Raw genomic sequence first — 15,783 nt, 5'->3', positions numbered from 1 at the left:
GTGAGTGAAACTTGGTTGAAACCACGAGCTTCATATAGTTGTGGTAGCAAACCATAAATCATTCAGGGTTTCTTAAGAAGCTCTGTAAACCTTAGAAAATCAAGATGACTTTTAACAGAGCTGTTTGATTTAATAGTTTTGGAGTGGATTTTCAGCCAAGTTCTGGTTCCAGATTCTCAGCATCTAGCAGAAATGTTTAGTGAGTTAAACACACACACACACACACACACACACACACACACACAACAGCTTTTGTTCATTTAGATTAACAAAAGAAGGTGAATATGTAACTATACATTGACTCAGAATTTCTGCAAAAATCCCTTTATTTAAATGCTAACCTCCCATTTTATAGCTAAGGAAACTGAGACTGAGTGATGTGCTCAACCCCTGCTTAATAAGTGGTGAGAGGGATAAATCCAGCTCTCGCTGAATCCAAAGTAAGCATAGAATTTATATAATATAAAGTAATAATTACAGCCACCATTTTCCCTGCACACCACAGCGTACAAGGCCTGTCAGGTGCACTCTCTCTTCGGGCCCTGACAACCCTTCTCTGTTCGAGAGGCTCTGATGACGCAAGGCTTCTCCCCGCATCTCCCAAACTTGACATCGTGCTACTCAGTGTGCGGTACTGGTTCAGCAGCACGGGCATCGCCTGGAAGCCTGTTAGAGATGCAGACTCTCAGGCTCCATGCAGACCCGCTGACTCAGAATCCATATTTTAGCAAGATCACCAGGTGACTTGTAGGCCCATCAAAGTTTGAAAAGCACTGCCATCAAGTCAGCCATCAAATGTACACATCATGGCCAGAGCGGAGCTACACAGAGTCACTGAGAAGACACAGAGTGGGCCCCAGGCCAGCAGTCTTGTGTGACACTGACTGAAGAGCTAAAGAAAGCACGTGTGCATTGAAACGGGCTGGTCAGGCAGGGAGGCATGGAGAAGGGAGTGTTACACAGGTGACCGTGACAGGCAATCCCAGCATTGCTCGCGGATCGAGGGGTTTGGCTAAAGGCCAGTGGCAAGGTCAGCCCTGCTGTGTGAGGGATGCATTAGGCAGCCATGCCCGCTGACATGGTATGTTTGTCAGGGGAGACCCTCAAGATCATAGGATGGGCAGACTGCAATCCATTTTTATTGTCCAAGCTTCATGAGGACCTTCCTGGAAGACAGGGCAAAGAAGAGGCCATGTCTGTGGTATCAGTTTAAAGTTCCTCTTCATTTACACATCATGTTTTTTTTACTTCTTTATGTTTCTCTTGGAGAATGTGGTCACTGTACCAGATCAAGTAAGTGGCTGGATGTTACCCTGTGCTGACAAGTTCTGTCCTCCTCTGGGAGGGAACAGAGCCATAAAAAGAAGCATATCTCCTCTGGGCCACCTCGAATTTTTAAGAAATGTGGCCAACTCTGAGCCTACAATTGCTCGCCTCATCGGGGAGCCCCTCCTTTGTGGAAAGTGGCTGGAAGCAGCGTGGGTAGTGTCTGGAGGGGGCTTGGCACGGCTTTGGCAGGGAATGAAGACCCCAGGAAAGCTTTGATTTTGGTGCCCTAAAATCTTCATCTCATTGAAATAAAAAGGAATTCAGCTATGTCTGATCCAGAGAGGAAAGTTCACCCCAAAGTCTGGGAGAACCTAAGATGACATTTACATCATCTTCTAACCTCTCGTCTAAAGCCATTTCCTCTAGCCTTGTCATTTGGCTTCTTCAGTGGGTCTGCCCATGGAGAGAGAGGGAGAGTGGTTATGCCAAGAAAAGTATTTGAGTCCCTGTGACATCTGGTTTTACATTTTCCTCCAAATCTCCATGTCTCCCCATCATATAATGTTGTCTCATTAAATGGAGTATAGATCAGAAGGTCGTAAGGAAGACGTTCCTGAGGTAACTTCTGTCAGATCAGCAGCCTTCTAGGCCTCTCCCCATCTCCCCGGTGCCTGCTCTGAAGCTCAGGCTGGTGGGAGGGACAGGGCAGCATGATACAAAGGTGCCTGTGAGGCCACATGGGGAGCTGTGTGGTTTGGGGTCAGGAAACCAGGTGCCTGGCTGTCAGGCTACACCCACAGACCCAGGCACCACCACCACGTCAGGTGTCTCTTGGTTTTGGCAGCTCTGAAATTATGAGTTGACAATCAGATGGCACGGAAGCCTGGAAACAAAGCTATCAGCTAATCAGAAAGGCCTGCTTGGATGTGGTTTAGACATCCTGAAAGTTAGCACAATGTGGCATGGGGTGGAAATTGCTATGCCCAGGATGAGTGATGGTATGTGTGTGTGTGTGTTATGTGTGTGTGTGTGTATATGTGTGTTTGTGGTTGAACCTACAGAGGATCTATCTTTGCTCTTAACTATCAGACGAACAATGAGAGATCTGGACAAATGGGATGGTTTTATAGTAACTTTCTAAAAAGAAGTAGTCATATACTTGCACAAATACAAGTCTACTTAACATTCAAGAGAAGTTACACGTTTTTTATGTATTTAACAGATAGAAACACTTTTATTAGAATCCTAAAATGTTTAACGTTAATTACACAATTATGCAATTTATTCCTGAATATACTCTCATAGTAGAATATTCAATGATTACCACCAACCCCTGACTTCTTCCTGGAGATAAGCAGTGTGGTCATTTGGGTATAAATCTCTCTAAAGTCTTTTCTCTGCTATTATAAATGTGCATTTGTGGCTAGACAGATAATGTCATTTGGTTGTTTCCATCAGAAATACCATTATGTTGAATATATCATCTACAATTTGCTTTGTTCATTTAGGGAAATACCCCGGAAATCTTTTCCTGTTAGTTCACATAGATCCACCTCATTCTTTTTCACTGCTGCATAGTATTTCATAGATTGGATATACCATCCTTTATGAAATCATCGTCTTATTAATGGACATGTAAGTTCTTTTCCTTTTTCACCGACACAAGCACCATTGTTGCCATACCTCCTTGAGGGTATACATGAATATTCTCTAAAGGGAATACTATTGGAAAATGTTTGCGACATAGGGATGCAAGCCTTATATGTTAACAGATCCTGCCATCATCCCCTCCCAAAGTGGCTGAACCAGTTCAGACACTCTCAGGAGTGTGAGAGTTCCTGGTTCCTCACCCCAATGTCCAATTTCAAACCCGTAAAGATTTGTCTATTGAAGGGTGAAAATCTTGTTTAACGTGCGTTTCACTGATGACTAGTTAGAGCATCTTTTCAGATGTTTTTCTTCCCCCATCTGGGTACCGCCTCTTCATACTTCTGCAGATTTAAAAATTGGAGTTACTCGTCTTTTTCTTTTGAGTTTGTAGGAGCAGAACTTCTAAGAGAAACTGCAAAAAGCAAGTAGTAACAGCCAGTTTTCTTTATTTCAGAAAGTCATAAAAGCATCTGCTTGCAGAGAAATGGAGAAAAAAAGCCTGTGGTGTGTGTATGTGATGTTTTTTCCATAGCGTGACTTTAACGCCCACACACCTTTAGTAAATGGAGTGAAGCCCCCGAAAATTGCAGCAGCAAAGATGAAAGACAAAGAAAGGAAAAGTAGTTCCACCAGATGCTTAGTAACAAGAAGGGCCATCTCCAGCCAACAGCTGAAATCTGGCTTTCCTATTCTGCAGAAGGCTTGGTTTGCAATCCCAGGTCAACTCATTCCTGTAGAAATCTTTCCTACAGTGGGAGCTTAGGATCTGAGCTCGCTCTCATTGGTTGCTCATCAAGAAGTGATGTAAGTCTGTAGCCCTCGTCTGGGGTTATCTGAAGGGCTCATCGCTCATGGTAGTGACAGAGACAGGGGAGCAGCCAGGTGGTGGCACGGAGTGGCAGGCCCAGGCTCACTGACTCATCTTCAACCACAAGGGAACTTATCTCCACAGGGCATCTTCCTGGGTGACGGCTGAAGTCTGGGGGCTTGAGAGCATGGGCACGTATGGGCTGCAGAGGAGCCGAGAAGGAAGGGGGCAGGAGAACCGTCTGTCTGTAGTTGGCGGAGAGCCGTCAACTTTGTAATTGATTCTGACGTGTATGCGGATGAGGCCATGGAGCAAACACAAGGATAAACCTCAAAGATGGGGTGTGGTATGGAGCAAAGAGCGGGATATGTGTGATATAATCCCTTTAACCCTCTGTTTTAAAATACTGTCTAAAAAGATTTGACAGGGAAGGGCTCCAGCCATTTTTAGAAAACAGGCTTGGAGTAGGTTGTGTTTCCATCCTTTGTGAAAGTGGCTGGGAAGCCGAAGCTATCACTGAGATGCTCCTGGGGAGCCCAGGCGAGATTTGTAACCAACCAACCCAGCAGTAGAACAGGGGATGGTTTGGTGAGCAGCAGGCCCCCTGGAGGGCTTGTTAAAGCACACATTGCTGGGCCTGTGCCCAGAGTTTCTGATTCCATGGGTCTGAGGCACCCCACGGCTCTCACAAAGGTGCAGGTGATGCTGCTGCGGCCACTGCTAGTCTGGGGAACAGACTTTGAGAACCACTGGACTAGAGATAAGTTGCCAGAGAAACCTTTAATTGGAGAAAAAACAGATGCTGGGAGGTGTTGAAGACGGTTTGTGGCTGTGGTCTCTTCTCAGGTTGCTGGGGGAGGGGAGTACAGAGAGTCAGAGAAAACTCTGAGAAGTGCTCTAATGGCAAAGTCTGCAGATGGCAGATGAGGGACCACCTCTGTCCAGGGAGCTTCTAGAGGCAAGTGAGACTGAAGTCCTGGGTGGTACTAGCTGTGATGTCTTAGAAAGGTCCCCTAGTCAAAGCTGAGGGCCAGAGCCAGGATTAGATTAAGTTGTGAGGGAGAATAAATATTAGTGAGAAAGGGACCGCATTCTACCCAGGTATTTATTCTTTTAACCATTAAAAACTTGTAAAATTAAAGTAATAAATAACATGCACATGGCTAAGTAAAGGAATAATACTTTGAAGGCTTAAGACAAGAAATTCCTAGCTCTTTTTTTCCCCACTCTCAGTTCCATCCCCCAAACCAACTTTTCAGTGCTTCTCAAACTTTACTGAGTACACACATCCCTTGGGGGTCTTGTGACATGCAGATTTGACTCACTGGGTCTGGGGCTGGCCTGAGATTCTGCATTTCTGACAAACTCCCGGGTGATACTGCTGTTGGTCTGCGGACCACACTTTGTATTGGAAGTTTTTAAATCATTCTTTGAGCTGTATGTTTTGGTAATCCATCTTAGACATTATTCACCTACTTCTTGTTATAATATATGAAGATTTCGTTCCCACATCAGCCTCACTTACTTTCCCATCTTTACAATATCATTTTATTTAGAATTTTTATCAAGACCAAGTAGTGAACTGTTATTATATTTCACTTCTTACACAGCCTTTTGTTTTTCCTGGAGTTTTGAATTATCTTTCTTTTCTTCCCACAATGTCTTGCTCAAAATAATCCTCTTTTTCTCCTCCAGAAGTTCACCATAACAGCTATTCTATGAAATACTCTTTTCTCTGGAAGACGTCCCTACACCCACTCACTTAATCCTTCCCCAAATTCAAACAAAAACAAACCATTCCTGCCTATGAGCATTCCCCAAGCCATTTACTCCTCCTAGAATACCATTGCCTCTGTCCTACAATCTTCTCACCATAGGTTTACATGCAACCTGTTGAAGTATTACTCATTGCTCAAATCGTAACACAAGCTTCTGAAGCCATTTAGCTTCTCTGCTCCCCTCAGTAGAGATGTCTCCTTCTGCTTCCTTTTATCTTTTTCCTTCATTGTGCATGTATGTGCACACACACACACACCTATGTGTATGTACATATACGTATGAATGTATCTACATATTTACCTCATGAAGTTTCTTATTCTGTCTTATATTAATTGTTTGGTATTTGCTTTATCTTACGCAGTGGATGGTAACCTTGTCCGTTCATGGATTCTACAGGTGTTTATCAAGGGCTCACCACATGCTGGACGTGTTTCTACCCTTCTCTCTCCAGCTCCTCCCCCTTTCTTATTAGCATTCTCCTCTGTCTTCATTCTTCATTGTAATCCTTTTTCTTCCTCCTCTCTCCCACATCCCTACTTTAGGAGGCATCTTTCTCTAAGGAACCAAAACTATTTCATGAAAATGGCCACTGAAAAAAGGCTTTTGGCAGCCATTTGGGGCCACTGGGGTGGAGGGAGGCAAAGGGATGAGCATTTTGATGCTATGCTTGTGTTGCATTGCTCTCCTGTGCACCTGCTGTCTTCTGTTTAATACATGTCTGTCTAGTAGGTCTGTGTGCAGGGTGTGGCCCTTTTGCTACGGGGATTGTGTCTTGTATACAACTTCTTCTTAGGGGAGGCTCTTTCCTGTCTCTTGGAATGGCTCTTCCTTTTCATACTTCAGCATAAATGTCACCTCCTCAGAGAGGCCTTCCCTCTCCCCTCCTCTGAAGCAGCTCCATCCTCTCCCTTCCCTTAACTCTCTATCACATCACCCTGCGTGGTAGGTTAATTTCACTGATGTCCCCAATTAACAGTCCCCCTCTATCCACTCCTTTTCAAATGGACTTGGCAGCTCTTCCCATCAAGAGGTGGAGTCTGTTTCCCCACTCCTTGAATCCGGGCTGACCCGTGCCTTGCTTTGACCAAAAGAATGTGACAGAAGTGACAGTGAGCCAGTTCTGAGCCCAGAGCCTTGAGAGGCCTTGTGTACTTCTGCTCTCTCTTGGAACCTTACCATCACCATGTGTACAAACCTCGGCCAGCCAACTGGAGAATGGGAGACCATGTGGACCAGAGCAAAGGCCATGTGAGAAAGCCAGCCCCTCGCCAACTTGTTAGGTGACCACAGACACCTGAGCAGACCCAGCTGCGGTCAGCTGAGGCTGGTTGAGACCAGAAGAACTTCCCAGCTGAAACCAGCTTAAATGGCAACTTACAGAATCATGAGCTAAATAATGATCATTGTTTGAAGTCACTACATTGTGGAGTGGGTTGTTATGCAGCAACAGGCAAGGGGTGCAGCCTGCTTGTCTCCTTTAGAGCACGCATCACTTATCTCACTTTATGTTGTTTGTTTCCTGTCTCTCTGCACTTGAATGTGAGCTCTGTGGGAGTTGCCCCTTGCCTGTTTTGTCTCCTACTGGATTCCCTGTACCTAGAATACCGTCTGGCTATAGTAGGTACTAAATCAGTTTTGGGTAAATGAATGAACGAACGAACACGCTATTTGCAAATGCTGACTGTGTTGCTGTGTATCTGGGGGAAACCCAGCAACTGAGGCAAAGGGAGAGGAGCAGAATTTTGAATTAGGCCTGGATGCAAATCTTGATCCACCACTTATCAGCTGTGTGACCTTGGGCAAATCCCTTGACTTCTATGAGTTTCAATTTTATTATCTGTACAATATAAATATGAAAATAATATCTATCTCCCATGGTGGTGGTAAGGATTAAATGTGTAAAAATTATTTTGCAAATTGTAAAATATCGTACTGATGATATTTTGTTGTTTTTAGTGTGACTCAGAGAAGAAGGCTTTTTATTCTTCTACTTTTTGATTCTCTGGGTGAAGAAAAGCTTTAGTGTAAAAATTTAAATTTGTGGAACAAAATGTCTCCTTGGAGGATGCGTATCGTAGGCAGGAAGGGGAAGAGAAAAGAGAATGGCCTTTGCAATCAGCCACACTTGGATTTGAATCCCGGCTACCACTCACTCTGTGATCTTAGGCAGTTCAGTTAGCTGCTGCTCAAAGACGGTTTCCTCATCTTCAGAAAGGACACACTCTCTATCTTATAGTTATTATGGGGTTTAAATGAGATGATGTTTGTAAAGCTCCTGGCACAAAATGGGTGCTCAGGACATTTATTTATCCTCTCTATCCCTGGAGAAGAGTGGGGATCACAGTCAAGAGGAAGTCTCAGCTGCTGACCCTCAGGAACAGGAGAGAAAGCCGTAGCAAGGGGCTTTGGAAGCATGAGGTATAAAGATTGTCAGAAAGGAGGCCCCAGGGCGCAAGCCTGTAAATGTGCTGGATTTGAATCATGTTCCCGCATTGTCATTTACTGAAGTTCTCTGTGTTTAGAAATGAAATCTTTTAACAAAACAAGGACAGCGTTGTTGCTTTGGCACCTCCTGAGTGCCGAACTCTCAGATAGCAACTCTGACAGCAACCCTGGGGAATAGCTGTTAATGTCCTGTTTTACAAAAGAGGAAACAGGCTCTGCAACAGAGGCCACCGTGTAGGTAAGTGCAGAATTGGACAGACCCCAGATATCACCACGACATCATGACGACACCCTTAATAGAAAGTACCGCTCAGGAGCACGTGCTGAGCGCCAGATCCCCGGCATGGCTCTTCCCCATGTTACCCCTTTGTGCCCTCACAGCAACCCTTTGAGGGGGTGCCATCCCCACATCTTACAGGTAGGGAAAGTGCCTTGCCCAGGGTCACACAGGAAGTGGCAGTCATCCAGCACGTTCTGCCCAACTGGACCTTTCACTCTCTTCCTTGGCCATTCCCGGGGTGGGGGGGAAAGTTTGAGAAACTGGGTAGATAGTAGGAGGCTTAAACCAGACAGAGAAATGAGATCAATGTCGGAGGCCAACAGAAAGGAAGGACGGGCCGTCTCAGAGGTAGAGGCAAGACTGAGCAGTGGAAGGGGGACTGTGGCCCGGCCTCTCCTCAGAGCCCCCTGGATCCACGCAGCAGAGGTAGAAGCCAAGACAGCAGTTGCCTCCCTCTCTGTCATCACAAACACAAGGGGCAAAGGTTCAGCAAGACATGTCAGAGAAAGGGAAAAGAATGGGGGTCCCAACTCCGACAGCCTGAGATATACCGAATAAAATGCTTGACGCTACTGAAAAATGAATTCCCAGTTTAAAAAATAGGAAGTAGACATCTTTGCTGCAGGACTTCTCAGAACCTTCGATATGCTGCTTTGACTGTTTTCAAAGAATTTCACCCTTTGCTAAGACCTACCCACATTGCTGGGCCGCAGCACTCAGCTTGGGAAGGCTGTTATATGTTGTTTTTGTGGGCATATTTTTTCCAAATGTGGTTAATATTGGAAACTGCATTGTTATTTCTAAGGTAGAACCCTGTGACAATCTGAAGGCTGTGCTGGGGTCTTAATTCGTGTTTCCCTGCACCCAGCAGGCAGGAACTCTATAAGGGTCTGTGTGCTCGGCGGGTGTGTGACTACAAAGAGGAGACACTAGCCCAGAGGTCTCAGGTCAACTGCCCCTCTGCAAGAAGCCTTTCTCTGGGCCTCCACTGTAGGCACCTGACCTTTTGTTGTGGTTGTTTTGATGTGGCCATTTTGAAACTGAGGACATTTTGATACAGCTATTTTAATGCTGTGGAAATTTTCTGACTTTTTGAAAACACCAGTCATTGAACTTCCATGTTTTGAAAAAATTATCAAGTATGGGACCAGGGGCAGGGTAAAATGGTCAACATGATGGAGAAAACTGGGGGCAGAGTGAGGCTATGGATGGGGGTCCATTTTTTATTTACATTTTGTATAGGAAAAGAAGAGAAGAGTTAAAAGTTTAATGGTCTCATTTTTAGGGTCATTCAAAGTCCTCAAGTTAAAAACCTGTCTGTAATCAAGACAGTGTGGTGTTGGTGAAAGAATAGACAAAGAGATCAATGGAACAGAATAGAGCCCAGAAATAGACCCGCATAAATATAGTCAACTGATCTTTGACAAAGGAGCAAAGGCAATACAGTGGAGCAAAGATAGTCTTTACAACACATGATGCTGGAACAACTGGAAATCCACATGCAAAAGAATGAATCAAGACACAGACCTCACACCTTTTACAAAAACTAACTCAAAATGGATCATAGACTAAATGTAAAACACAAAACTATAAAACTCCTAGAAGATAACACAGGAGAAAAACTATGACCTGGGGAATGGTGATGATTTTTTAGACACAACGTCAAGGGCACAATCCATGAAATAAATAAGTGGTAAGCTGGACATCATTAAAATTAAAAACTGCTCTGCAAAAGACAATGTCAAGAGAATGAGAAGATAAGCCACAGACTGGGAGAAAATATTTGCAAAAGACACATCAGCTAAGTGACTGTTATCTGAAATATGCAAAGAACTCTTAAAACTCACCAATAAGAAAACAAACAACCTGATGGAAAAAATGGGTCAAATGTCCTAATAAACACCTCACTAAAGAAGATATACAGATGACAAATAATCATATGAAAAGATGCGCCATATCTTATGTCATCAGGGAAATGTAAATTAAAAAAACAGTGAGATACTACCACGCATCTGTTAGAATGGCCCAAATCTGGAACACTGACAACACCAAATGCTGGTGAGGACGTGGAGCCACAGGAACTCTCATTCATTGCTGGTGGGAATGCAACATGGTGCAGCCACTTTGGAAGACAGTTTGGTGCTTTCTTACAAAACTAATCATAGTCTTATCATGTGATCCAACATTCACGGTCCTTGGTATTTGCCCAAAGGAGTTCAAAACTTATGTTCACAAAAAAATTGGCACATAAATTTTTATAGCAGGGGCCGGCCCATGGCCAAGTGGTTAAGTTCTCCCACTCCATTTTGGCAGCCCAGGGTTTCACCAGTTCAGATCCTGGGTGCGGACATGGCACCGCTCTTCAGGCCATGTTGAGGCAGTGTCCCGCATAGCACAACCAGAGGCACTCACAACTACAATATACGACTATGTACAGGGGGGCGCTTTGGGGAGAAGAAGAAGAAAAAAAGGAAGACAGGCAACAGTTGGTAGCTCAGGTGCAATCTTTTAAAAAAAATGTTTATAGCAGCTTTATTCATAATTGCCAAAACTTGGAAGCAACTGAGTTGTCCTTCAGGAGGTGAACGGATCAATAAACTGTGGTACATCCAGACAATGGAATATTATTCAGCACTGAAAAAGAAAGGAGCTATCAAGCCATGAAAAGACATAGAGGAACCTTAAATGCATATTACTAAATGAAGGAAGCCAATCTGAGAAGGCTACATATTGTATCATTCCAACTATATGACATTCTGGAAAAGGCAAAACTATGGATCAGTGGTTGTCAGGGGTTAGCAGGGAGGGAGGGAGGGATGAATGGGCAGAGCACAGAGGACTTTTAGGGCAGTGAAACTACTCTGTATGATGCTATAATGTGCGTATATGGCCTTACACATTTGTCAAAAATCATAGAATGTACACCACCAAAAGAGAACCCGAAAGTAACCTATGCACTCTGGGTGATAACGGCATGTCTATTTAGGTGTACTGATTGTAACAAAAGTACCACTCTGGTGCGGGATCTTGATAGTGGAGGGGGTGGCATGTATGAGGCAACACGGGTTATGTGGGAACTCTCTGTAGCTTCTACTCAATTTTGCTGTGAACCTAAAACTGTTCTAAAAAATGAAGTCTATTTATAAGAAAGGAAAAAAAAGCCTGTCAGCACCTCTTGCTGTCTAGCTGTCATCATCACTAAAAGTTTCCCGGCAGTTAGCATGGTGCTCTCGCTCCATGTAGGGTGGCAGGAGGGAGGGATCCGAGCGCTCTGAACCCACCCTGATGCCTCCCTAGAGGCGGAAGTGGGAGAAGGGACAGTGGCAGGAAGGGCTGAGGGTTCTGGCTCCCGCGGTGGCCCAGGCAAGGGGAAGCTCTAATTCAGTCAGCTGGTCCCGGCCAGTGGGAGCCCCCGCTGCAGAGAAACCATGAGGGTTGGCTGTTTTCCCTGAAGTTTCCCCACACGGCAGCCCAGGATCTACTAGAAATGGAAACTGGATCATGTCCTTGTCTACATAAATCCCTCAGTGGCTTTCCATCGCACCTGGCATCAGATCAAAGCTACGGACCCCGGCCTCCAGCCCCTCCCATTTCTCTGGTGACTCCTCACACCTCTCTGTCCCCCAGCATGTTGGTCTTCTCATCCTTGGACACGTCAAGCTCTTTCTGCCGCCTGTTCCCTCTGCTGGGAATGGTGATCCCCACCGTCGCCTTTTTTTTTTAAAGATTGGCACCTGGGCTAACAACTGTTGCCAGTCCTTTTTTTTTTTTTTTCCTGCTTTATGTCCCCAAACCCCCTCTGTACACAGTTGTATATCTTAGTTGCAGGTCCTTCTAGCTGTGGGATGTGGGACACTGCCTCAACGTGGCCTGATGAATGGTGCCATGTCCGCGCCCAGAATCCAAACCCTGGGCCGCCGCAGCGGAGCGCGCGAACTTAACCACTCGGCCACGGAGCCGGCCCTCCAGCCGTCACCTTTATGGGAATTTCTTGTAATTCAGGTCCTAAATGTGACCTCTTTAGTGAGCCCTCCCCTAACCACCCAGTGCGAAGGAGGCCCCTCAGTCACTCCTTCATCTCTCTCTGCTTTAATTCTCTGTCATTTAATTTCATACCACCTGTCTTGTCTCCTGCCACATCCCTATCTCTTAGATCGGGGCTGGCACATAGTAGAAACTTGACAGCTACATGTTGAATGAAGAACTCGAATAAGATCTTCCAGTGAGATAAAGTGTGTCAGGGCAGAAGGAAGATTTCTATCATTAATAGGGGAGGCAAATAAAATTACAAATCCCGCAACGAGCCTAACGATTCACATGCTGCGAGCACAAAACCTCAGGAGGTGTGGAGGACACTTGTTTCCCTTATAAATAGCTCATGTCTGCAAGAGCTTGGTGGCTGCACGGTGAACTCTTGACCTCCCCTCTGAGCTTCAGATACCTTCACTTCAGCACCTCAAGCACATCACAACCAATGCTCAATGCATCACTCTCTGCCAAAATCAACATTTCCTCTCGCCTCCCCTCTCTAGTAAAGTGCCCAAGTCTTCCCGGAGCCTCCAAATGGCCTTGCTCTCCCGCTCCTGCAGCACCTCATTTGCCAGCTCTCACAGGTCGCGTGGCCACGCTCTCCCCCCGCCTTCCATTCCTGATGCTGCTGCAGGGGGTGGACACTCATGCTCTCCCCTTCTCCTTCTCTTGACAATTGCCTCCTAACTGGCCTCCCAACCTTCGATGGCTATTCATTGTAAATGAATTTAGCAAAAATGACTCCTTTCTGTTCATTCTTGACCTTTAATCATTTTTACTGCTAACCACAAAACACGAGAAATTTAAAGAATCTAGAGGTGTCCTAGAAAACCAGTGGAGTGAAATCCTGTGCTGGCTTTAAGCCTCCTGGGGAGGGAGGAGCTCCCCATTCAAGCCCCTCTGCCCTGGAGGAGAGGAGAGTGTTTCTGCTATGGGCCAGCTGCCCTTGGTTCGTGTCATAGACTGAGCCATCCTAGCTACTCTTGCTAAGGTAGAAATATTAGCTGCTCAAAATGGATCAGTCTAGATCTGTACTGTCCACTATGGTGGCCATCAGCCATATGTAGCTATTTATATTTAAATGTAAACCAATTGCAATTAAATAAAATTTCTTGAAAATCAGTTTCTCAGTCACACTAACCACAGTCTAGGTGTTCATTAGCTACCTGTGGCTGGTGGCTGTGCATCGAACAGTGCAGACGTGGAACATTTCCACCATTGTAGAAAGTTCTAGTGAATAGCACTACTCTAGATTCCCAGGACTTAAGGGAGGTTTGTTTTTTTCCATTAATTTAGTCAAAAGATTATTAATAAACTCTCAGAACGTTCTGCTGGGCTGCAACCATGGCCAAGTCCCCATGACCCCTGTCCTCATGGAGTTAGTGGGCAAAGAAGAGTCCTTATGGATTTTACTCCTTGGAAGTTTGACCCTGGGACTCCTTGTACCTGACTCTATCAGACCCTCCCACCAAGCTACCCTGAACTCCTTCAAGACATGCTGGACTTCCCAAGTGAAGATAAGGCATCACTCAATGAAGAGTAGAAATCTAACATCGTCCTCTTCCAAGATGCCAACATGTTTTTGGAATATGACTTTCCCAATGTGTACAAAAGGCTCAGGAAGGAGGAGAACAAGATTACAAATCTAGTCTTAAACATGGAGAATCTGAAAAGAAGCAGATAGAAGCAAAACTCTTATTCTCTGCCAGAGACTATGTCAGACACTTGGAACGTGGGAACGAGCAAGAGGGAATTCAGACACGGCACTTCCCATTGGCCCCTCCGACAAATCTGGGGTCTTTTCCTTTGTTGTGCATGTCAGAGGTTGTGGACTGCAGCTTCATTCCACAATTATTCCCTAACGCCCCTCAACTCCAAGCACAGCACCTGGCCCTGGGACCCAGAGGGGACACACACACTACCCTGCCCTCTGGAACTCACCTTTGGTAGGGTGAGAATGCAGAGGGAAATACCCATTATAAAAGGGAACCTGCAACCTCTTACAATCACCCTGATCTGAATTCTACCTGCAAAGAAACACAGCACAGAAAACAAAGAATGGGAGTTCCCTCCAAGGAATGAATTTCTACTGGATGACAGCAAAAAGGATCACATTTATCCTAGGCTTCTTTGAGAAATCAGAAGTTCTCTCTACTGTTTCGTCATATCTTCCTGCCTCCCCAGCCTCGTGCTGCCTCTCTGCATCCCAGGGGAGGGGACTTGGGAGTTCTAAAGCAGCTCTTCCAGAACTTGATGCTGCCTAAGCATCCCCACCTGGACCATGGGGGACCACATGGCGGAGAGGGTCTTCCCACAACGGCGCATTTACTCCTTCCCTTCTTCCCTGACCTCCTCCCCTGCTTCCCTTCCTCCCACCCACCTCACCCAACCATTTGATGGACAAGCAGTATCTACTCGGAATGCCCTTACCTGGTGATGACACAGCTTAAGCCAAGAGAAGGTAGAAAGTACAGCATCTTCCTTGCCCAGGCCTCTTGCAACTATCGTGTGTGTCCCAGCCTCCTGAAAACTTTCCCAGGTCCCAATCAAATACAAAGAAGGAGAAAATTCACGGCTTTCCCTGGCCAAAGACAGCCAGAAATCAGTTAACGGAGCATTTTTTTCCCCTCCATTGCCGCTTCCTGTTCTGTCAATAATTGCTAACTTAGAGGGAGAAGTGAAAGGCCAGAGCATTTGGCTGATTCTCAGTTATGTACCATTTTAGACACAATGCTCAGCGAATGTGGGACAAGGTAAGGGAATTCACAGCTCTCTCAAGGCTGCTGAATCAACCCTCACTTTCGTTCTTACTGCCCACAGTCTGTGCCTTTCTTAGGGGCCATTCATTGGCCTGTCCTATTTAGAAAATAAATCCAACTGCATCTTAGGTATCACTTTGTTCTGTTTGATGGGGAGGGCCGCTCTGCGGGAGAGCCACGCTGAGTCCACAGGACAATCAATACACTAAAAAGAAGAAATCCGTCTCCACTGGAGTGTTGTTGTGATTTTCCCCCAGAACAAATATAAAAAAGAAACCTTCGTCATAATGACGACGAGGATCAACTTGGGTGTTTGCTGTCGTCCACGGTGCAGGTTGTGGACTGGAGCTTCTACCCCACAACCATTCCCTAAATGCCCTTCAATTGCCAGGCACAGCCCCTGGCCCTGAGACGCAGGGGGTGCCGTTGTCATCGCGGGCCCCCCCCATAGTCTTGGCTAGGAAGACTTCACCTGTGAGCTTCATGAAAAATATAACATTTTGTATGTTTAGGCTTTTTCAAAATTTCATCTAAACACCCATCATTCATAAGATGAAATGTATTATCAGTGTTAATGTATCTGATGTATAGTGGTCATGTCAAAATACAATCTGACTATATTTGATGCCAATTTTAAGGCGTTTGTGCCTCTCCAGCACTCCATGTCCCTACATACGTGTCACATACATGACTTTCTAAAGTAACCATTTAATAGAGCTTTCACAGATGATGGGCATAGTCTATACCTGTGGTAGCCACTAGCT

The 15,783-nt window shown here is 45.4% G+C and overlaps 1 protein-coding gene across 1 annotated transcript in view; it reads right to left on the bottom strand.

Annotated features, from left to right (window-relative positions):
* Positions 1-14,858, bottom strand: part of LZTFL1 (leucine zipper transcription factor like 1) — a 52,492-nt gene extending 37,634 nt beyond the window's left edge. The window contains exon 1 of the mRNA XM_070237844.1: positions 14,691-14,858. The gene's annotated coding sequence lies outside the window, so the exon portion shown is untranslated. The remainder of the gene's footprint in view (positions 1-14,690) is intronic.
* Positions 14,859-15,783: the final 925 nt, after the last annotated feature.

Source organism: Equus caballus, chromosome 16 (genome assembly GCF_041296265.1).
Source record: "Equus caballus isolate H_3958 breed thoroughbred chromosome 16, TB-T2T, whole genome shotgun sequence".
Taxonomy (NCBI): Eukaryota; Metazoa; Chordata; class Mammalia; order Perissodactyla; family Equidae; genus Equus; species Equus caballus.
Note: the sequence above shows the minus strand (reverse complement) of the source record. Positions and strands in the feature narration are given on the sequence as shown.